Below are 23,573 nucleotides of genomic sequence, written 5' to 3'. Positions count from 1 at the left end.
GCAAAGGTTTTACCTATCAAATGAAACAAACAAACAAAACACTAAATAAAAATGTCTGCTATTTTCCAGAGCCGGCTTTATAATCTATTACCAATACTGCTTTCCCCTAAGTACCTATATCTATCTCTATCTATTCTGCAGTGGATAGGTTTGTGTTAACATGACTGTTTTATCTTTCACAACCAAAAGACATTAGGATAATGAAAAAGCAAATGACTAACTATGGTATCTGAAAGTTGTTTTACATTTAGAATCATTTCACGAAGACTCTGAACTAAAAATTATCTGCTGAGACTTTGCTGAGTAGGCTCTCACTGCAGTCTTTGTTGCAGAACAAGGTTACAGTAGAGCTTGTATTTTGCTCCAGAAGGAAAAAAAAGAAGTCTTTAAGATGAGTCAGACTAAACCATTCTGGTATTTTCTCCAGGACCATCACACAGAGCAGAGTTCTTCAGAGCAGGGAGGGGTGACTTGTAAGCTTGTTAGGGTTATTTGCAAAATATTGTGTCTATATAGATTTTTCCCCCTGGGCTGAGCATCTCAAAAGGAATCTGTTAAGGAATCTGTTAATCTTAACATAACAGTTAAGAACTGCTGCTTGCTGTTTCAGAATACAACTGTCAGGATTTGGCTTCCTGTGACTTAGATGGTTTTATAGTTGACACTAAGAAAGTTCCACATATACATTAGGTATCTGGTATACACTCAAGTTCAAGGATGGCTCAAATCATTCCTCCCCAGCAGAGCACAATATTTTTATCCATTTTTCCCCACAGATGGTAGGCCTGGTCAAAAACCCCTCACCTGTGGTGCTGGCCTTCCATTTGGTTTATGATCCTCTCTTTGGCAAGTAGGATATGCTCCAGAATGCCAAAAGAAAGGGGTGCTTTCTGCAAAGGCAGATTCAACAGAGATGGGCAACTCTCAGGTACTCCAGGGAATGGCAGGTAGCCAGATGTGTACATTTGCAAAGCCCACCTGGCCTATTACTGCCCAGAGTAAAGGACCTACACGGCACTTGGTCCAGAAGCGTGACTATTTCCCAGGTCTGAGTAATAATCAGCATCTTATCCTACATGTGGCATTTTCTGCCTCCACGGAAAATATGCAAAGATGATGGGGGTTTCAACAAGCAGCATGTCCTTGACATCATAAACTCTCTTTTGGGGTAGGGAAATTACCTACATTATTTTTTAAACTATTTTTTAAGTCCCTAGGTCTAGGCTCAGTGCATGGTAAATATCCAATAAATACTTTTTTAAAAAATAGAACCAACATCTTAGCTATGATCTTAAGGAACTCTTTTCTTAACAAGACAAAGATTGTGGGCAGTAAGGAGTTGATGGAATGTCCAAAGATGAAGAAATGGTCTCAAAAGGAATGGACTCAAAGGGAGATTTGAAAAAGAAGAGACCAAACAATGTGGTAAATACTGGTACTTCCTGCACAGTTGCTAAAAATGAGTCAGCAAGCCAAGGCTAACTCCAACTGCCAATAAAACAAATGAAATGGATAATTTAGAGGAAGCAGCTCTACTAAGTCCAACATGCCCATCAACACTCATATTCACACTTTCCTGAAAGCATCACTTATCCCACAGTAAGACACTTTAATGACAAACTTTAATAGGCCCGGCTTCCCTTGTAAAAAGAATAGAAGGCCAAGTGGAAATTCAAAATGAGTGCTGAAATTTTACTAAGAAGGACAAGAATAGATGAAAACACTCCTCTCAAAAGAAGAAATCTGCCCAAACAAAAAAAAACTTTATCATCTGCAACAAGGATTGTGTTACTTGCTTCTGGCTATTAGGCCAGGTTGGCCAATGGAGACACTCTGGTTCCTGTTACATTTAAGAACAGTGTTCATGGCATCTATGCTGAGACCCTGTTGTAGTTCCCTTCCTTGCAGGGGGACTGGAGTTTCAATTGCTAACCTGCCTGGGCATCGAGAGCCCAGCTCCTATGCTGCAGCTTCTACCTTCTCTAACAGGTGTTCTATTTCTGGTACACAAAAAATTCTTTTGTCCTCCTAAGTTTAAATATGAATTTCCTTAGAGATATTTAATCTAGCTCTTTTAAGTGCCGGAAGCAAAATACAAGAGAGAATTTTACCTTATACCCACCCAATCCATTGTCTTCCTCTGAAAATACAAAATACCCACGGAGTACCATGGACTTTATTCTTAACAACATTCACTAGGAAAAAGTAGGATCATGATTCAACCACTCATACCAGCTTATCCAAATCTTGAAAATATTAGGATGATAAATCTTGCATTTATACCATGTATTCTGCTAAGCACTCAGAAAACAATAAATAAGAGACACAATGTCTGTACTCACATACGTTACTGGGGCCAAAAACTCAATTTGAGATGTGTCTGCCAAGGGTTAATACAATCATCTTAGAGAGGAGGAAAAACAATGGGCTTTAGATTCAGAAAGGGCACCCAGAATAAAATTCTGGTTCTCCTTTTTGTTTTGTTTTACAGGATCAGCATTTTTTAAAAGTTGTTGTTTAAATTCCAGTTAGGTAACATACAACATAATATTAGTTTCAGCTGTACAACATAGTGATTCAACACTTCCATACAACACCCAGTGTTCATCACGCCATCAGATTTCACCCATTCTTCACCTACCTCCATACTGGTAACCATCAATTTGTTCTCTATAGTTAAGGGTCTGTTTCTTGGGTTATCTCTTTCCACCCCCACCTTCCCCCGACTTTGCTCATTTGTTTCTTAAATGCCACATGAGTGAAATTATATGCTATTTGTCTTTCTCTTATTTCAGTTAGCATAATACTCTCTTGCTCCATCTATGTCATTGCAAATGGCAAGATTTCATTCTTTTTTATGGCTGAGTAATATTCCTGTGTGTATGTATATAAAGAAGGAGATATAGAGATATATATGTATACACATATATATATACACACACACATACACACCCCTCCAATCTTTATCCATTCATCAGTTGATGGACATGGAGGCTGTTGCTGTAATTTGGCTATTGTTGATAATGCTGCTATAAACACCAGTGTGCATGTATCCCTTCAAATCAGTATTTTTGTATCCTTTGGGTAAACACCTAATAGTGCAATTGCTGGATTGTAGGGGAGTTCCATTTTTAACTTTTTGAGGAAGCTCCATACTGTTTTCCGGAGTGGCTGTACCAGTTTGCACTCACACCAACAGTGCAAGAAGGTTCTCCTTTCTCCACATCCTTGCCAATACTTGTTGTTTCTTGTATTGTGGATTTTAGCCAATATGATAGGCGTGAGGTGATACCTCACTGTAGTTTTGACTTGCATTTTCCTAATGCTGAGTGACATTGAGCATCTTTCCATGTGTCTGTTGGCCATCTGTATAGTCTTCTTTGAAAAAAATGTCTACGCATGTCTTTGGTCCATTTTTAAGCTGGATTATTTGTTTTTGGGTGTTGAGTTTTATAAATTCTTTATAGATTTTGAATACTAACCCTTTATCAGATATGTCATTTGCAAATATCTTCTCCCATTCCACAGGCTGCCTTCTAGTTTTGTTGACTGTTCCCTTCACTGTGCAGAAGCTTTTTATTTTGATGCTTTTTTTTTTTTGAAGTTTGCTTTTGTTTCCTTGCCTCAGGAGACACATCTAGAAAGAAGGTGCTACAGCTGATGTCAAAGAAGTTGCCTGTGTTCTCATCTAGTATTTTTATGCTTTCAGGTCTCACATTTAGGTCATTAATCCATTTTGAACTTATTTTTATGTATAGTGTAAGAACATGGTCCAGTTTTCCCAACACCATTTGCTGAAGAGACTCTCTTTCCCATTGGATATTCTTTCCTGATTTGCCAAAGATTAATTGACCATATAGTTGTGGGTTCATTTCTGGGTTTTCTATTCAGTTCCATTGATCTATGTTTCTATTTTTACACCAGTACCATACCACTTTATTACAGCTTTATATTATAACTTAAAGTCTCAACTGTGATGCCTCCAGTTTGCTTTTCTTTTTCAAGGTTGCTTTGGTTATTTGGGGTCTTCTGTGCTTCCACACAAATTTTAGGATTGTCTTTTCTAGCTCTGTGAAAAATGCTGATGGTATTTTGATAGGATTTTGATAGATATTTTGATAGGATTGTATTCAATGTGTACATTGTTTTGGGTAGTACAGACATTTTAACAATATTTGTTCTTCCAATCCATGAGCATGGAATGTCTTTTCATTTCTTAGTATCATCTTCAATTTCTTATGAAAACTACAAATTGTTTCTACATTTACTAGCCACATAACCCCATTTGTCAATAAGATAAGTGAGGCTTAGAGCCATGTAGATAAATTTCTTAAGCTGTTGTGGGGATTGGGTATAATTACATAGATAAAGTACCTTTCACTTAGATGGCATTAAAGAAAGGTTAAGTGGGGGCGCCTGGGTGGCTCAGTCGGTTAAGCGGCCGACTTCGGCTCAGGTCATGATCTCGCGGTCCGTGAGTTTGAGCCCCGCATCGGGCTCTGTGCTGACAGCTCAGAGCCTGGAGCCTGTTTCGAATTCTGTGTCTCCCTCTCTCTGACCCTCCCCCGTTCATGCTCTGTCTCTCTCTGTCTCAAAAATAAATAAACATTAAAAAAAAAAAAAAAAAAAAGAAATGTTAAGTGTCTGCTTCCCCTCATGTATCTTCCTTCCCAGTTCTTCAGATATCATTAGCAGGAGAACAGAGATAAGATCAAGAGATATAACTGTCCAACTTCATTCCATATTAGCTGGACCAAATCTGGTAAATAGTGTTGAGTTCTATGCACTAATTTCTAAAGGGGATTCAGGAATTATCTTTCTTGCAACCAAATGAAAAGTTGGAATGAATGACTGACAAGGTTCCTTCCCCTTCTAGGATTTTATGATTTCTATGGAAGGATATTAATGAAGAATTCCAGTTATACCATAAAAATTCCAGTTATACCATATACAGTATTCCCATATTTCAGATCCCTGCTATAATGTTTACAAGGATAACTTTAAAAATCTCATCATAGGATCAAAACTTCACAGAAATGAATATTTCATTTCTAAGCATAAGGCTGTACATTTTGTAGTGCTAAAGATGATTTTTTCTACTACATACAACCTGATAAAATAATATCTAAAAACAGTGTTAATATTAAAATATTGTTATTATGGAAATCAACCTTAAAGCTAATCATGAGTTAATACGGGGCAATAAGTGTTCAATGGGTAAAAAATAATCTAATCAATTTTAAAGGCAACTTTCTAAATGTGATTCAAATGTTAAGAAAAAAACTAAAAAAAACCTTCCCAAGTAATAGCTTTTCAGCTGCATTTTTGTCAAAGACACAAGTTTACATCTTTTTTGAGAAGGCTTTGATGACACTAGAGGAGAAGGTTAAGAACTCCACATGAACAAGATTAAAAAGCTTAGATGATTGGGAATTGGAAAATGTACTCCTTTTAAAAAGAATCCAGATGGGTTTGCCATGTTTTATTGAACTATTTAGACAAATGGTAGGAACCTAATAAATATATGCTAACTGATTAAATTTGAGAGTATCCTTCACATAGGTGAAATAATTGTTGCCCAGTTTGTATCCACAAACGATTTTTAGGAGGCTTATGCCAAGTCATTTCGACATTAAGGCTCTCAAAATACAGAGTAAAAACCCTGAGAGAGGAAAGATCTGAACCACTAAACATCCATGCATGGTGTTCCTCTGCTGTGCATTACATTTCACTTTGTACCTTTCAGGCGTTAAGGGAAATGCATATGGGACACATATTCTCATTATTTGATAAAAGGAAACTCTTCCTGGTATTTAATTCTCAAACTAATGGGCGCTATGTGTTATACAGAGAGCACCAAACAACATATGGATAATGCCTGAAATTTGTTTCAAAGAGCTGCAGAAGCATCCTTCAATTGGCCATTTCTTAAAAAAAAAAAAAAAAAGCCAAGGGCATATATTAATTCTATAGAGGTATTTCTGCTATCAGGGAGGTAAATGAGAGAGATTATTTTCTTTTCCATGGAAGCAGGGGGTCTTTAAATTTGAGAGAAAGATACAAGTGGACTGAAGTTCTGCAGGAAAGCTGTGGGCGCACAGGTGTTTGGTACTGTTAACGAGCAATTCCACTGGCAGAACTACATAGACATAAACCAAGCAGCAACAAAGGCTGGGCATGGAAGGCATTGTTTTTATGTTCCATATCCTTGCTTGCTTTGCCGAACCCATTTCTTTTAATAACCAATCAAAGCTCTCATAATAGAAATCTAGGCTGGAATGTCCAACAGCTGGCTAAGAATCTATTATTCTACATTTGTTGAGTGGAAGAATGTTTCATGCCAAGCATGCATTCTCTAATATGTGCCATACACAACTCAACTGAGAAAATTTAGCTTTCAGGGTCAGCATACAGGCGATGGCTAGGACTTTTGACTTCATTTAGTCTCAGCTGACATAAAAAAGGGACCATAAAAATAAAGCGTTCATACAGATGTCCTTCTCATTTGAACCTTTCTGTATAAATTCTAACATAAGAGAATGTCTATACCAAAACAGAAATCTTCGGCAATAAATTCATTTGGATATGTGTGCATGCATATATGCACACCCACATACATACATGTACGTATGTGCTTCTACACAAACATAGATCTATTTTATTGAATGACTTGACTGTTTAAGTGCTAATTATGTGCCAGGTTGTAAAAGTGTCCCTAGAACTCTGTATAAAAGACTGTATTACCAATCATGTCAGCTGTTTCCAGGACCCATATTGTTATCTTTCAGTTGGGAGATCTTCAGGATATAGAATTGTTACTATACATTTGGCTTGTCATCTTTCTCCTGTGCTAGGGCTTAATGTCACTGACCATTGTTTATAGAGCTCCCACTAGCTCAACTTTATTCTCGATTCTACAGCTAAAAATATATCACACAAGTAAAGGACATGTTCGTGGGTTTCATTCTGAAAACAGGAGGGCATTTTAAAAAACAACAATAAACTATGTGCTTTGGCAAAAGACTATCATGCTGACTTTTGCATAGTCACAAAATTCAGGACAGATTATTCAAAGAACTCTCTGGAAGCTGACAAGCTTATAAAAGCAATCCTAATAAAAAATTTCTGCATTCTGCATATATAACAAAGTTACAGCATGTCACTTGCTCTATAAATTGTCACTATTACCGCTTGGAGCAGAAGAAGTGTACATATATAAAGATATATATGTGCATAATTTCATATTCCCAGAGGAAACTGAAAAATTATGTGCATTAAATAGTGTTTTAATTGCAACAAGAAAAACTGCATTTAAGCAGTGGTTCATAATCCCACAAGGATGAAGTCAAGTGTAAATGCTGTCTAGTATAATGGGGGAAGAATGGCCTTTGTAGGCACGCAGGCCTGGGTGCAAGTTCTGATTCTGTCACTTGTTTGATCTACTCTAACAAACCCCTCTATTTCTCTGAGACTCTGTTTCCCTATCAATAAAATAGAGATATTAAATATCTGTTTTGCAGAAAGTCATGAAAATTGAAGGAAAAGTCCTTACCCATTGCTGTTTTTGTCAAATTATTAAATCAGTTGGAAAGCTAAAAGTAGAAATTTAAGGTTGGTTCTATGGATTACACACTGGAAAATATTAAGATCATGCAACACCTACTCAACACTGAAATTCAATACACGTTTTACAGCTATCAAATTCTATGATTGTCTGAGCATATATGAGAGAAGTTTGTAAAATTCCCCTGAAGAACAATTTTAGGAAAACTACCCTAGAACACACGTGGCACAACGGGCCTAAGTTGAGCATTTCATTTATCTGTTTTCTGATAAATCTGTATTCTTTGTGCTTACATAAGATGCAATGGTTCTTACAAAGTCTGCTTTAAAAAGCAACAAGTTCTGTGCTCTCACATGCATCCTTACCCATACTGACAACTCCTCTTTAAAGGCCTAGTTCCAATATTTCTCATTCATTTAACCTTACCGTGTCTGTTCCAGCCCATGGGTTAGACTCTACTCTGAAAAAAGCTTGGGTTTGTCTAGGGACATAAGACCATATCCTTTCTTGCTTAGCACTGGGTTGGGCACAACAAGTTTTAGTCCTTACTTGTAAATAAGCTAAAAGTTTCTAAAGGTCTCACACAACTGTAGGCATTACCAATAAAAATAAATTGAAAAAATAAAAAAAGGGGTGTCTGGGTGGCTCAGTGGGTTAAGTGTCCGACTTCAGTTCAGGTCATGATCTCACGGTTCGTGAGTCTGAGCTGCACGTTGGGTTCTGTGCTGACAGCTCAGCCAGGAGCAGATTTCAGATTCTGTGTCTCCCTCTCTCTCTGCACCGCACCCCCCCCCCACTAGTGCTCTGTCTCTCAGAAATAAACATTAAAAAATTTTTAAAAAGTTTTCATTTTCTCTACCAATAGAACTTCCAGGGGCGCCTGGGTGGCGCAGTCGGTTAAGCGTCCGACTTCAGCCAGGTCATGATCTCGCGGTCCGGGAGTTCGAGCCCCGCGTCAGGCTCTGGGCTGATGGCTCAGAGCCTGGAGCCTGTTTCCGATTCTGTGTCTCCCTCTTTCTCTGCCCCTCCCCCGTTCATGCTCTGTCTCTCTCTGTCCCAAAAATAAATAAATGTTGAAAAAAAAAAAAAAAGAACTTCCATTTAAATTGTTTGTGTAGATTTTAGGTTAACCATGTGGAGATTGTAAGAACTCTATTTTCAGCAACTGAAGGTCTACTCAACTACAACCTAGTCTATTTTCATGTTGTTCAACATACACTATGTCAGGCTTTAAAAATGCTATGACCATCTTCCCAAGCTATCCTCACAGGATGGAAGGGAAGTGAACCCTGCCGGGTTTCACCTTTTGCCCCTTGAGACCCAACTTCCATCGCTCTCCATGCTGCTCTGTGCCTTGGGAAGCCAAGTTATGAAGACCACTCATAGTTGTTTTTTTTTTTTCCCATGGGCTTCTAATTTGGTTTGGGTAATGGCAGAAACTGGGAGGTTGGAGAATGGGAAGAGACTGAGACTGGGGTACCTGTTCCCTGACTCACTCCCTGCCTGGTTATTAGCACATCCCTCAGTTCCTGTCAGGTGGCCAACTCCAGAGCTACCTTCTCCTGGGTTCTGACAGCCATTCTCTCTCCTTGTCCTATAAGCCTACATAACAGAAATAACTCTTCTCTGTTGCGAACTCTGGCGTCCGGTACTATCTCCTGCTGGTTTTCTCAAAGCTAGCCATACCATTATAAATAACCTCCTATCAATTCACCAGACTGAATATACCTTTGAATGTGCCATCTGCCTGCCTGGTGTCTGACTGAGCCTTGAATCTAGTCTTAAAATACCAAGAGTCACTTTGGACCAAAGTATCATGGCTTATTGTTATAGCAGACTTATAGTAGGAACAGCTGTAGTGAATAAACAGTACTGCTTTACTAGGAGAACATAAGAGCGAATATTACTGTTGGCTTATAGTAAAGCAACAATTGAATTTATGCTATAAACCAATCGAGGTAAGAACAAAGGCTTTCGAAAGAAAATGGGAATATTAAATAGATAAATCTAGCTGAAGAATATGTTATAATCTCATGCAAATATCACAAACCCATCAAAATTCAGCTTTTTCTGCTCCTACCATCACTGAAGAATATCATTAAACAAACAGAGGGATAGGGGCACTTGTGTGGCTCAGTCCGTTAAGCGTCCTCCTCTTGAGTTCAGCCCAGGTCATGTTCTCATGGTTTGCGGGCTCAAGCCTGGAGCTGTTAGCCCAGAGCCTCCTCGGGATTCTTTCTCTCTGCCCCTTCCCTGCTCAAGTGTGTGTACGCAGGCTCTCAGAAATGAATTTTTTTTTAAATTTAAAAAATAAGTAAGCAGAGGATAGGCAAAATTCTTGAACTTCAATCAAGAAGCTGCGAAAAAAGAACACACGTTGTTATGGACACAGTACTGAAGCCCACTGAAGCCTTAGTACATTCAGGTTTCAGTATAGTACCTCCTATTGCATTGTAGCACCTATAAATAACTACACAGAAATGTAAGTGTACTTGAGTATAATAAATCCACTGTAAACTGGAATCCCATATTAATGTAATGGTGCTTTTCCCTATAGTCTCCTTCCTAAGATCTTACATTTTGAGAAACAACACTAATTTTTACATGACTATGTTTTCTTGAAATGCCCCCTTTGGTTAGGCATCTGGTAACACCTCTCATCTTCTGTGGTACCAAACCTTCCTACTGGAATAATGTTCCTGGTAGCCTCATTTTCCCAGAAAAGCCCTTTACTTCACCTCCCAAGGTTACTCATACCCACCTTTCTTAATTTTGTTTCCCCCTCCTTCTCTTCCATTCCCTCCTACCCTCACTCAAGGACAACTGAAAGAGGGTGGAGGAAAAGTTCAGCTCAAAATGTACACGGAGATCTCATCCATATTCTGTACCAATTTCCAGACCATAAAACTCCTTACTGGCAGAGAAAGTGTTCTATGATAATGCCTAAAATAGTCCCTTTTACCTTGTACTTAAAGCACACCTTGAATGTAGATTTTAAAACAGTGGCATGCAACAACAAAGTCAAAAAGGCCAAAAAAGGGAGTCTTTTCTAGTTCCCTTTTGTTAGTGGATCCAAAGACTCCCTTCACTGAAAGCATCTTAAGGGGAAGACTAGCTTAGGGATGTGATAAGGATAGCACCTGAAAAGTGAAGAACTGAGTAAGCACCCATGACCCTACTTACTACTCAGTACGCCGGAACATGGAGCCCACTGTAATTGATGCTGAGCTCACACTATTGATGGCAGATGATTTCTAGTCCAGAGTTGCAGTTCTGGGCTTTTGTTCGCCACTGTGGGTAATAACCACTCTAGCAGTAAGTACAGTACCTGCCTTTCAGGTTTACCACTCCTTGGTAACCCCCACCCCCAATGCATACAGCACCCACTATGAGTGCCTCATACTGTTCGCACAGGGCAGACAGCTAATAGGTGTTGAATAAATGCTTGACTAAGGTTGACTTCACACATTCATTCAATTTGCAAAGTCCATATCCTTGACGCTGAGGCAGACCGATTTCCACTTACCCTCTAGTGTCAGGGTTTGGGCAGCAGGCTGCTACCCCAAGTCATGGCTGTGCAGACTCAAATTAGCACACTATACCACATGACTGATTGTCAAAGAACTTTCCCATTGAAAACTAATTAATCTTCCCCATACATCCCTGTGAAAGGTAAGTTTTCTGTGCTCATCTGCAGGTTATAAAGAGGAAACTGGAGATGAGAAGGTCATGGGCTGTGCCAAAGGCTATTAAGGGTGTCTGCTGGGGAATGAAGTCATAAAGCAGTGATCCAGGTTCAGTATCTATACCCACTCCAAACCTAGGCCTTTTCCCCATGTTTTGACCATCTTAACATTCTCTGGGCTTTAATGAGGGTATAGACAGAGTATAGCAGATATGTGCATTTCAAAGGGGGGAGAAATTATGATTTGACCCTACTAAATACTTTGGATGTATTTCCAAGGAGAATTCATAGTAATGTTTTTATTTTTGAGAGAGAGTGCAAGTTGGGGAGGGGCAGAGAAAGAGACACACACAGAGCCCGAAGCAGGCTCCAAACTCTGAGCTGCCATCACAGAGCCCAATGCAGGGCCTGAACCTACAAACAGTGAGATCACGGCCTGAGCCAAAGTCAGATACCTAACCGACTGAGCTACCAAGACGCCCCCCAAGGAGCACTCGTATTAGAAGTCCTCGCTCTCAGATCTTTTTCAGCAAAGATATCTTGTTAGGTAGATTTAGTACTGTCTCCTGGAAAGAAGGCTGAGAAGTATCATCTTCACTGCCCTTCCTGAGATATGCATGGGGGGCGGGGAAGGGGGGGGTTCACCCTTGCACCCACAGAGACACAAGTCTATGCACAGACTGCTCACAGAGTCCAGACCTGTGAACTGCCGAGAGCAGAATGACAGCATGGGCTCCTTGACACACTTCACCCGGGCTGTTGCTCTGCGACAGATTTCAAGTCTCTGATCAGTTCCCCGGAGCATACATACAGCAAATATTTCAACCTTCTCTATTATCAGCCTTCCGACTTTGCCAAAGAGAACCAGGATTGGCTATTTTAAAAGGGCAAAGCAAGCTTCAACCACCAGAACCATGTCCTTTTTCCTTCGTGGGTTCCTCTTCCTCATCCCACCTTCTAGATGAGGACCTGCCCTGAGTTTCATGCTCTTATGTAATTACTATTTACCTTCCTATAGTATGTTAATAGTACTACTCTCCCTGGGGACCGTCTTCACTCGCACAATTCCCATTCCTTGTCAACTTCTAAATCAAGTCTATCCCTGACCTGAGGAGGTTGGATTACCAACTATAATTTTCTCCCATTTTTATAGAGCATGACTTGGAGTAGATGACTATCTCATTTAGGGAATAACTACTCTGGATAGACATTAAAACATTCTCTATTGCTATAGTAACTAAAACAGCATAGTATTTGCACATGAGTAGTTAGACAAATGGAACAGCAAATCCAGAAATACACTCAAATACACATGGGAATCTGTTATTATCTGTTATTATCCTAATTTCTCTAATGTGCTTAAAATTTTCCATAATAAAATTTTCTTAAGGTACCAGAACAAAATATGAGTGACTTCCTTGGAGGGGTGAAAGGCCTTTCCATTTGTAATTCAAAACTCAGAAAGTATAAAATTAAATTATGATACATTCAATTATATTAAATAAGTTATGTATGACCAAAAGATAGTATGAATCGAGAAACAAGTAACAACCTGGAAAAAAAAACTTTTTTCAACTTATGTCACAGACAAAACAATGGATAATCTCGCTAATATGGAAAGAGCTACTAGAAATCAATAAGAAAATTATCAGTAACCTAACAGAAAAATAAGCAAAGAACATTAACAGCCTTTTCATAGAAAAATAAACAAAATGGTCTTTAAACACCAGGAGAAAAGTTAAGCATCTTTTCAAATAGGAGAAATGAGAACCAAAAGTATACTTTAAACTTTCAGATTTTGACTAGTCTCATATAAAAATGTATTCTAATTCTGTGTTTTAAGGAGACCATGGGAAACCAGTTATTTGCATACATTGATTGTGGAAAGATAACCCCTTAGGAGCAATTTGGTAACATTATTAAACTTTTAAATGTATTTACCCTTTACCCAAAATCTCACTTCTTGGAATTTCTTCAAAAGATGGCTTGTACACATGCACAATGATACACTGTCATCAGAGTCATAGCAGCACTATAATAGCAAAGGATTGGAAACAATCTGTGTCCATCAAAATGTGTGTGTGTGTGTGTGTGTGTGTGTGCATGTTTAAAACTCTACATACACAATGGAATAGAACACAGCGAAGATGTTCCCTGTATGATGCTGTGAAAAAGCTCTAGGATACAGATTATATATACATATATATCTGAATGGAGAAAGATTTAGAGATATGAATATCACGTTATTTTTGTGTGTTGGAGAGAAAACAATAAAAATTACTATATGGGGGCACCTGGGTGGCTCAGTTCGTTAAGCATCAGACTCTTGATCCAGGTCATGATCTCATGGGTTTATGAGGTTGAGCCCCACGTCGGCCTCTGTGCTGACAGCATGGATCCTGCTTGGGATTCTCTGTCTCCCTTTCTCTCTGCCCCTCCCCTGCTCATGTGCTCGCCCTTGCGCGTGCACTCTCTCTCTCTCAAAAATAGATAAATAAACTTAAAGAATTACCATATGCATTTACTTATATATGCATAAATATACTCAGTAACAATATACAGGAAACTAATAGGAGCGATGAACTGTAGGTGAAGGAACAGGGTAAAAAATAGTATAAGGGGTGCCTGGGTGGTTGAGTCAGTTAAGTGCCCACCTTCGGCTTGGGTCATGAGCTCACAGTTCATGGGTTTGAGCCCCACATCGGGCTCTGCAAGTGCAGAGCCTGCTTCAGATCCTCTGTCTCCCTCTCTGTCCCTCCCCCACGCGAGCTGTCTAAAATAAATAAACATTAAAAAAATAGTAAGAGGGGACAAAAGTAGGAAGAAGACTTCTCAGAGTATACCCCATTTTTTGGTTTGATTTTTTACCCACATAAATCATAAAAGACTCAAAATTTAAATTCAAACAAAGAATTCTTTTGGCTCTATAGTTTATGATTGAGTACCTACCATCTAGTTAAAGCTCAATAGTTCTACTGGACCAGGGGCTTGGAAAAGCCAAAGATGAGATGACACAAAATAGCATTTTTAATTTGGCTTTGAAGTGTATCATGTGATGGTAGGGATGTGGACATCAGAGAATTCACCAACCTGATTACATTTTACAGATTTCATCAGTAAAGTCTCCCCGAGACCTTAGTAAGAACACGGTCACAGTGATCTGTAAGAACAGAAAAAAGTAGGTAAGATAGATAAACATGTAGAAAGCACTGCCTTCCTGCAGAAGAGAAACATGCTATCCATTTGAGTATGTTGTGGTTGTTGAGTATAAGCAACACATCTTCTGAACAATAGGCCAATAGGGGCTAATGTTTCCATCTCCAAAGTCCATTTCTATTTTGCCCCTACTCCAGACCCTAGATTCCATGTTTAGAATGATTTAGCTAAACCATATGTAGAGGATAGTTACCCATCTTTAAGATTAAAAACATACAATTGCCATGAAAATATCTGACCCACACAAGATAACTAAATTATTAACATGATATATAATTTTGACAAACGCAAAACAAAATGTTTTTATATACTTATTAGCCCAGGTTGTTTGGCTGCCCGTAAGTGAACAATTTCTGTTAGGTTCCTTGAAATATTAGAAATAGCTCATCCCCATGACTCCGTTAGAGACTCTGAGATTCCAGATTTCAGGCTTTCAAGTAGAAAAGAGGCAGCAGCCTGGGAACCCTTTCTCTTAGTCCCTAGCATCAAGTCTTCATGGTAAGAGGGGGCTATGACTCGCTTCCATAGGAAAGGAAGCAATGGTTCCTTGTGCACCTAAAGCAAGGGGCAGATTCCTGCTCTTTGGCTGAGTGACAAGCTAAATATTTTTCTATACCTGGTCTATTTCTCAGGATTTCCGTTCCCTTACACGTAATTAAGCATTAAAAGTTAGTGCAAGCATTGGACAAATCACTTAACCTCCTTGTGCCTCAGTTTCCTCACTGTAAAAAGGAGATAAACAATAATGACCTCAAGTGAGTGACTTAATATGTCTCAAACACTTAGAATAATGTCTGGAAGATAGTATGAACTTACGAACTCAAATATTAGCTATCCACATGTAACATCTTAGAGGTGAGTTTGAAACTCTCTCTTTAGAGCCAGGGCTACCTCCTGAGAAGTTATAGAACACATCCCCTGCCACCATTTCCTTAGACTAATTAGCTGCACTACAAATGGAAATTACTTTCATAACTTAAGCTTTACTAGTGTTGAATGATTTACATAATCCTGTAGCTAGGAGGTCCCAGAACTGCATTCCTTTCTTTGGCAAATTTGTATACCTTCCTCCAAAGGCAGTATTCGTTCATCATGTCTGGTGTAAGAAATGACTTCAGGCTAGGGTTAGGTGGAGAACGCCAATCCCTTTCCCCTCCCTTTGTGCAAAAGCTTGAAACCCCAGGGACCAGAGGAAGACACTGCCCACAGATAAGGGCAGAACCAAGTAGCCCATGGATGGTTGGTTCAGAAGAGACCCCCCAAGTGGGGCCTACTTACATATGAGAGAGAGGTATTGCACCTCTGAGCCTCTGCCCTCCATCACAAGGGGATACTAAATTGTCACACTCTGGAAGCAAATGGAAGAAGAGTATTTATCATCAGTAGTTTAAACGTGTGCTTCTCTCACTCCTACACAATCCAAACAGGACAGCAAAAGAACAGGGAATCCGCACCTAGGAAGAGACCATCTAGAATGTTACAAAAACGCTCCCCAAATCATTTGGTCTTAGGGAAAAAAGTGGAATCAAACTCTGTGTCCCTGATGGGCAAAGGGAGAAGGAACATTTTCCTGGCTAAAAGTTTCAAAAATACACCTTTGCCACACTTGAAATTTTCACCCATTATTTCCTTATAGTCATTTAAAATGCACATTAATTTCATCAATAACCTAACTTAAACACTCTAAATGGACTTACTACATTTATTTAGTTATTCAATCAATATTTATGGAGCACCTTGGTTCACAGCCATTGCATCAGTGCTTAAAATAAAGTTCCTTCTTCTCAGAGAGCCGATTTTCCAGCGACTGGCTGGTTTTCTCCATGTGTCCCCCCGCAGGATGACTTCCTTTTCCAAGCTGACATCTGTTGAAGGCTATGGGTGTCAGGTACCTAACACCATTAGTTCATTTAGTTCTTACAACATCCCTGTAAGGTGGGCACTGTTGTCCTCCCCACTTGACAATGAATTTAAAGTTTAAAGAGAGGATAAGTAACTTGCTCAAGACTACAAAGTAAGTCATGGATAGAATTTAAATTGGGCTCCAATTCCAAACGCCTCCATTTCGGTCCCCACCCTAGAGTACTTTCAAAACTTCTCAAAGACAGCTTGCTATGATGGATTTCTGGTTTGAAATTGGTCTCCTTCTGCATTTTCCCTGTTTGGTATGCTAGGATTCTTCTCTTTTTCTGTACAATGCCTTTCTAGCATCTAGAAAACGATCATTTAAAAGCAAGGGTATCAAGTCATGGGACCATGGCAGAGCAGGCTAAGAAATAACAGCCAATTATACATAAATATTTAAATATATGCACTACACTCCACTTAGTGCATTATTCAGATTCTGGGCTAACACAAAAAGGCTTCCAGAACTTACCAGCTGCTTCCTTTTGTGATCTCAATGATTCTCACCCAAACAAGACTCAAAGGACCCATTTTCCAAATCAGCTTCCTCGTATTTACACCTTGTCATTGATGTCATTCTCCTTTTCTGCCAACCCTAAACTGACTAGAGAGGAGAATTTGAATTCTCTCTCTCAAATTGTTTCCTTTCTCTTTCCCCAAACCTTGCATTTTTTTCTTCCCCTAAAACTCCCTAAGCCCAAGGCATAGTCCAGTGAAGTGAGTGTGATTAAGCAAATTAAGAACCGGCCCAGGGAGCTGCTCTAATTGCTCTAATCAGGGGTACTTTCCTGGTCCTGCTCATGGGAGGCCTGGCCGGCCTAGAACATTCACTGTCTGTCTGTGGGTGGCATGTCAGCAGATGGCAATCACTGCTGCTATTTTTCCAGGTTAATATGAGATTAAGTTTGGGGCTTTGGACCCTAATTATTCTTCTCAGTGATTTCGTTTAATTGGTCTACCGAAAAACACTTGGCTAATCCCTGAATGCCACACAAGCCCATGCAGCCATTTGGACCAGGTGGTCAGATTCTTCAATGGGGAGAAGAACGTGGGCACAAAGGGAGGGAGTCCTATCTCCCTCTCTTACCAAATTCAAGCTCCCTGAAGGCAGGCCTAGTCTAGTCTTTCATCTCCAGCAATGGGCTTGGCACAGAGCAGGGCTCCAAATGTTTGCTGACTATTGTGAAATGAAGAAAGGAGATGTGAAAGGCACATTTTAAGGAGCATTTTATGAGACAATGGATTTAACAAGGGGGAAAAAAAACTTGCACAGGGGATATGCACGTTACATACTACACTTAGAATGTAGAAAAGACATGGCCAGTACTCAGGACATACTTTACAGCAACATCTGATTTCTGACCATTAACCCCAAACAGTTAAAGGTTCAAGTCTATATAAGAGATAGAGGTTGATATACAGAAGTATCAAACTGACAGGAGCTTCCGTGAGGAGAAAGCAGTGGCAAGAATAATCAATATTCCAATGAGCTTGATTTGGCTATGAAATCCTTCAAGGAAAATTCCAGAACCGCAGGAATCTAATAGCTAAATGAGGGCTACTAGGTGGTTGTATATTTAAATATTGCTACCCCTGCTTAGGCTTTTTTGCTTAACTTTCTATAGCTTTTGGCAATGGTAGCTCATGAAGGACAGTTGGGAGAGCTGTCATAAGAATTCCTTTAGGCCTGGGTTCACTGGGCCCTGCAGGACAAATCTAAGAAAATGTGGCAATGTTCTGCAGCTGCAGCATGGTCACATAATGTATTCCTCACTTATCTGGCTTCCTTTCATGTGGGTAATTATGTTGAGTATTGGATTAGAAGTGTTATGTTTTGACTTAATCAATCCACATTTATTTTGGAGGTTTTTCTTAGCTGAGAAAGTAGTCATCAAATAAACTTTTAAAATGGAAAATTCATACATATATATACACATATCTGCAGACAAAAATATATACACATTTAAAATTCATTTTAGTCATTTTTATTTCATTTTTTTATGCATTTAATAAGCATTCTTGAACACCTACTGTGCACCATATGAGGAACCAGAAATAAAAATTTAAGACATGGTCCATGCTCTAAAGTGGTTTGAAGAGAGTTGTGAAGGCAGTCCGTGTACAAACAGCAAACATGCACCAGTTGCTATGGAAACAATGGATTATAGAGTGTTACTAACTCTACCACCATCACTTTTCTAAAATGCTAGTGATTCCTATAGCTTGTAGTAGGTAGGGAGGCATATTATTTATGCTGAAACCACGCAGGGAGGATGCCAGAAATAAGCAAATCTGAAAAGAACAGATCTAACACATTTAGTTTGGCCAAGTAGAGGAAATGCCTCAGGAAAAATGTTTCCTCTTAAAAAAAAAAAAAGCAGCCTGGGTGAGACTTTCCACAGATATCCCCAGAATAAATGAAAGGGTGCACTTAGGTTTGCAGACTATTATGTTGATGCTCTGTTTCCATATCCTAAACTAGGGATTGGATAGCCTGGTACTTTGAGGATTTCCAACACTTAATAGCTCCCATGCCCCCAATTCTTGGCTCAGAAATTTCACCTGCCAGGGGCACCTGGGTTTTTCAGTCAGTTAAGAACCCAACTTCAGCTCAGGTCATGATCTCATGGTTCATGGGTTCGAGCCCCACGCCGGGCTGTGTGCTGACAGCTCAGAGCCTGGAGCCTGCTTCTGATTCTGTGTCTCCCCCTCTCTCTCTGCCCCTCCTGCACTCACGCTCTGTCTCTTGCTCTCTCTCAAAAATGAATAAACATTCAAAAAAGAAACAAAAAGAAATTTCACCAGCCAACAAGTTCATTTCTTCCAGAAGCATCAGGTACACACTAAGTCAAGTTTGGAGGCAGGGAAATCAAGTTTTACTGATCACCAGCTTACCCACTTCAAATTAAATCTCCAGTGTAGTGAAAGGTATCCCGCATTCTCCTGCCCCCTGAGAGTTTATACCAGCATGTTCACCTTATCTTCCTGAAGTTATTCCAATTATTTAAAAAAAAATGGTATCTTCCCTGATGATTCAAAGTGAAGTAATTTTCACTTCCATGAAGAAGTATTCGCCCTCCACTTACTAAGACACTAACAGCACTCACTCTTCTATTTCAGAGACACAGCCTCCTCAGTGAATCCTGGTGCAGTTCTGACAGCCCAGGTGGCATCCTCACTCACTGGAACTTTCTCCTTATTCGTTGTGAGCATGCAGAGTTTTTTTTTTTTTTTTTTTTTAACGTTTTATTTTTGAGACAGAGACAGACAGAGCATGAGCAGGGGAGGGGCAGAGAGAGGGGGAGACACAGAATCCGAAGCAGGCTCCAGGCTCCGAACTGTCAGAACAGAGTCCGACGCGGGGCTCAAACCCACAAACCGTGAGATCATGACCTGAGCCGAAGTCGGACGCTCAACTGACTGAGCCACCCAGGCGTCCCAAGCATGCCAAGTTTTTAAAAGGCTATGCTGACCAAGGACTGACTGCCAGCCTCATTATGACTGGTCCCAGAACAGAGTTCTACCTTCAGTTAATCTTCAAAAGAGTATCTCACCCAGATAACTTATTTACCCTGCTTCTAAGATCTTCCACACCCATTTTAAATCCTTAGAATTTCAGTCTTGTTTTGGGAGGATGCCAGAATTTCAAGTATGCTCTGATAATTAAGTGACCTCTTCTGCCAGCACCCAAAAATGATTGGCTCTTGGAATTTTGACCTCCAATATTTTCCATTTAACAAATCCACACAAACTACCTAATATGTGATCAGCACTGTGATAACCACTGTAAAGTTGCACTGGAATTAAATTTTAAATTTAAGAAAAATCTTTGACCTAAAGAACTGGCCAGACTAGATATCACACATGAAATGACTGCAGTGAGTACAGGGTCAAGTGCTATAGGAGGAGACAGTAAGGAATAATAATACCCTATTATTTAAGAACAAAAATGAAAAATGAAGAGTCCCTAATTAGATAAAGTGCATTCACCTATAATTTTTTTTTTGATTGTTACAACTGCATGGTGAGGTAGGCAAAGGAGATATTAACCCCATTTTACAGATGAGGTAACTGAGACCCAAAGAGGTCAAGGGGGTTGGCCAAGGACATCTTGCGAATAAGTGGGAGAATTCCAGGATTGTAGTTCTAGTGTGGTCTCCCTGTTGTGTGGTTTTGCTGCCACACCATGCTGCCACCTTGCTGAGTACCATGGGAGGGAGAAGACGGAGCATGGAAGGACCAGAAGGATGAGCTATAGGCAACAGAAAGGATGAAGGGTCTTTATGGGGAAAACAAGACAGACAGAGATGGGCAAAGAGCATGACCACAGGTTTGGAGGCAGAGACTGGGGGAAATAATGACTTACCAAAATAGAATGTATATTAAAACGAAGTGGGGAATAGGGTTTGAGAGGAAATTAAATAATCATGGATCTTTCAGAAAGTTGGTATCAGGAGGTGAGTTTTGGTCTTTCAAACAATGCGGTTATTTTGGGGGGGAGACTGACATGATCAATGCAGAGGTTGAGAAAGTTGATATACTTTTTGTATAGTACAGGGTTAGAGTGGGGGGGGGTGCGGCAAAGAGTCTGGGTTTCTGGAATCCAGGAGGGGGTGGGGGAAGGGCTAGCATCGTGAAACGTTGACATGGGTATACTTCACAGAATTCATCACCCACGTTCATTTGCACATCACTGAACAACAGCAAAGCTAAAAATACTCTGGTTACAAGCAACAGGGTATATAAAAGAGAAGAATGATTGGTGCTTTCAAGTTTATGATGGATTAAGCCATTTTAGGTTGGTTGACTTAAAAGTTGTAAAATACACTGTCTTCAGGTTTGACAAAGGTAAAATCACCCGCTTTTTTAGGCTTTGCATTAATTCGACTTTCTGCATTTTGTCAGCCTGTTATCAAATTGGAATGGAGGTGGCCCCACAGGACTGCTGGAGTTCTGACAGATTAAGGGGATTTGAGTGGGGTAGGGGGAACTCTGGGTCCCTCACCTACACTTAAATGAGAATAGGTCAGATTTTGTAAAACTGCTTTTATTAGGCTAGATTGCAACATTTCATATGCGTGAAAGGTTCCATAGATTAAAACGTCTGAAAAGCCACGGATCTAGTCTAATCTCATCCCAAACAGAGGAAGAAGCAGAGATAGGCCCTTGAAGGGCTTTGTTCAAGGTCACAGGGCAAGGAAGACCACCTGAGGAGCATTTTTGTATAGCAAAGAAACTTCAGTCAACAAAATGAAAAGGCAACCTCCCAACCTGCAGCATGGGAAAAAACACTTAGAAAGCAATGTCTGCTAAGGGATTAATACCCAAAATACAGAACTCGTACAACTCAATAGCGAAACACCAAATAATACAATTAAAAAATTGGATCATTAGGGAAATACAAGTCAAACTGTAATGACATATCACCTCACACCTGTCAGAATGGCTGTCATCAAAAAAGACAAGACACAAGTATTGGTGAGGATGTGGAGAAAGGAGAACCTTGTCCACTGTTGGTGGGAATATAAATTGGCCCAGCCACTATGGAAAACAGTATGAAGGTTCCTCAAAAAATTAAATGGAACTCCCATATGATCCAGCAATCCTACTTCTAGGAATATATTCAAAAGAAATGAAATCATTATCTCAAAGAGATATCTGTACTCCCATGTTTACTGCAGCATTCTTCACCACAGCCAAGATCTGGAAACACCCAAAGTGCCCATCAATGGATGAATGAATTAAAGAAAGTATGGTATTCATTTCCTTGGCATATACATATGGAATATTATTCACCCATAAAAAAGGAACCCCTGATATTTGTGACAACATGAATGAAAGTGGAGGTGTATTATACTAAGCAAAATAAGCCAGAAACAGAGAGACAAATCCTGTATGCCATCACTTATAGGTAGAATTGAAAAAAGTCAAAATAATAGAGTAGAATGGTGGTTGCCAGGGGCTGGGGCATAGAGGAAATGGGGCACTAACTTCCAGTTCTAAGAGAAATAAGTCGTGGCACTGTGACGTGGAGCATGATGACCATAGTTGATAATGCTGTATTGCATATTTAAAATTTGCTAAGAGTAAATTTTAAGCGTTTTTGCCAAAAAAAAAAAGGGGGGGGGGAGGTGCAACCCTGTGAGGTCAAGATGGAGGTGTTAACAGACTGAATTGTGGTAATCGTTTCACAATGCATACATGTATGTATCAGATCCTCACGTTGTATAGCTTCACACAATTTTGTCAATTTTATAGACAACTACATTTGCCGATTTTACCTCAGTAAAGTTGGGGGTGAGGGAGAAGAATTGGGGCCACTGAGAACTCAGAAAACAAAATCATTTCACAGCCTTTGGCACCCAGGCTTCCCTCCAGGCCCGTTCATATGCCTGCAGCAGAGCCGGTCCCCAATGCCCCAAGCGGGCCAGCCCAGGCAGCCAAGGGCCGCCATGGGGAAACACATGGCCAGGCTGGGCCCAAGCAGCAGAAGCTGGTTTCAGTGGGAAGCCTCCCACCAACAAATGAAACATAAGGTGCTTCTAGTCAGAAAAGGGTCTGCTTAACACTCTTCTTCAACTCATTCATTTTTCAGTATTTGCTTACTTCTCCTTTTCCCTCACTTTAGTCCCCTTTTGAAGACCATCTAAGGTCGACCCCCCCCACCCCCATACTACAACAAAAACCAACCAACCCACCAGCACCACCCAAAAAAAAAAGCCACCTTGAGAAAGAGAAGATAAAGAAGTGCTGCAGGTTTGGAATTTTCACTGTTTCCAAAGAATTATGACCCAGAAGCAGAGAATCATTAAACCCGCTGGTTTCACTTGTACAACAGCACATAACGCCGTACCGGAGACCGCGCTGCCCGCTGAATCAGGAAGTTTAGAGGGAGAAGGCCCGGCAGAGCCCCTAGTAAATCTGTCTTTTTGTATTCTAATCATAAAAAAGTATTCCCCTCACTTTCTCACACAGGGCATAACGTCACCTTAACAGTGTTTATCAAGACAGACAAAGTGTCTTCACCAAAGCTAGAACATTTGTCTTCTTTGACAGCAAATGCTGATTAAATCTTCCCAGAGAAAAGTTAGGCAGACCAGAATCCACCTTCTTGCCAGGTACAAAGGGACGGACTACAATTCTGGTGTGTCCTCTCCTGTTCTCCTTGTCAGGAAAAATAAATAAAGGTGATAGAATTTGGTA

At 40.0% G+C, this 23,573-nt stretch overlaps 1 protein-coding gene across 3 annotated transcripts in view; it reads right to left on the bottom strand.

The window, feature by feature from the left end:
* Positions 1-23,573, bottom strand: part of LYPD6B (LY6/PLAUR domain containing 6B) — a 50,265-nt gene that overhangs the window by 11,786 nt on the left and 14,906 nt on the right. For 2 of the 3 annotated variants that reach the window (XM_043576657.1, XM_043576658.1), the window contains exon 2: positions 14,340-14,409. The exons of the other annotated variant lie outside the window; for it this stretch is intronic. The gene's annotated coding sequence lies outside the window, so the exon portion shown is untranslated. The remainder of the gene's footprint in view (positions 1-14,339; positions 14,410-23,573) is intronic. 3 annotated transcript variants of the gene reach the window in all.

This window comes from Prionailurus bengalensis, chromosome C1, assembly GCF_016509475.1.
Source record: "Prionailurus bengalensis isolate Pbe53 chromosome C1, Fcat_Pben_1.1_paternal_pri, whole genome shotgun sequence".
Taxonomy (NCBI): domain Eukaryota; kingdom Metazoa; phylum Chordata; class Mammalia; order Carnivora; family Felidae; genus Prionailurus; species Prionailurus bengalensis.
The sequence above is the reverse complement of the archived record's forward strand: the minus strand, read 5'-3'. Positions and strand labels throughout refer to the sequence as shown.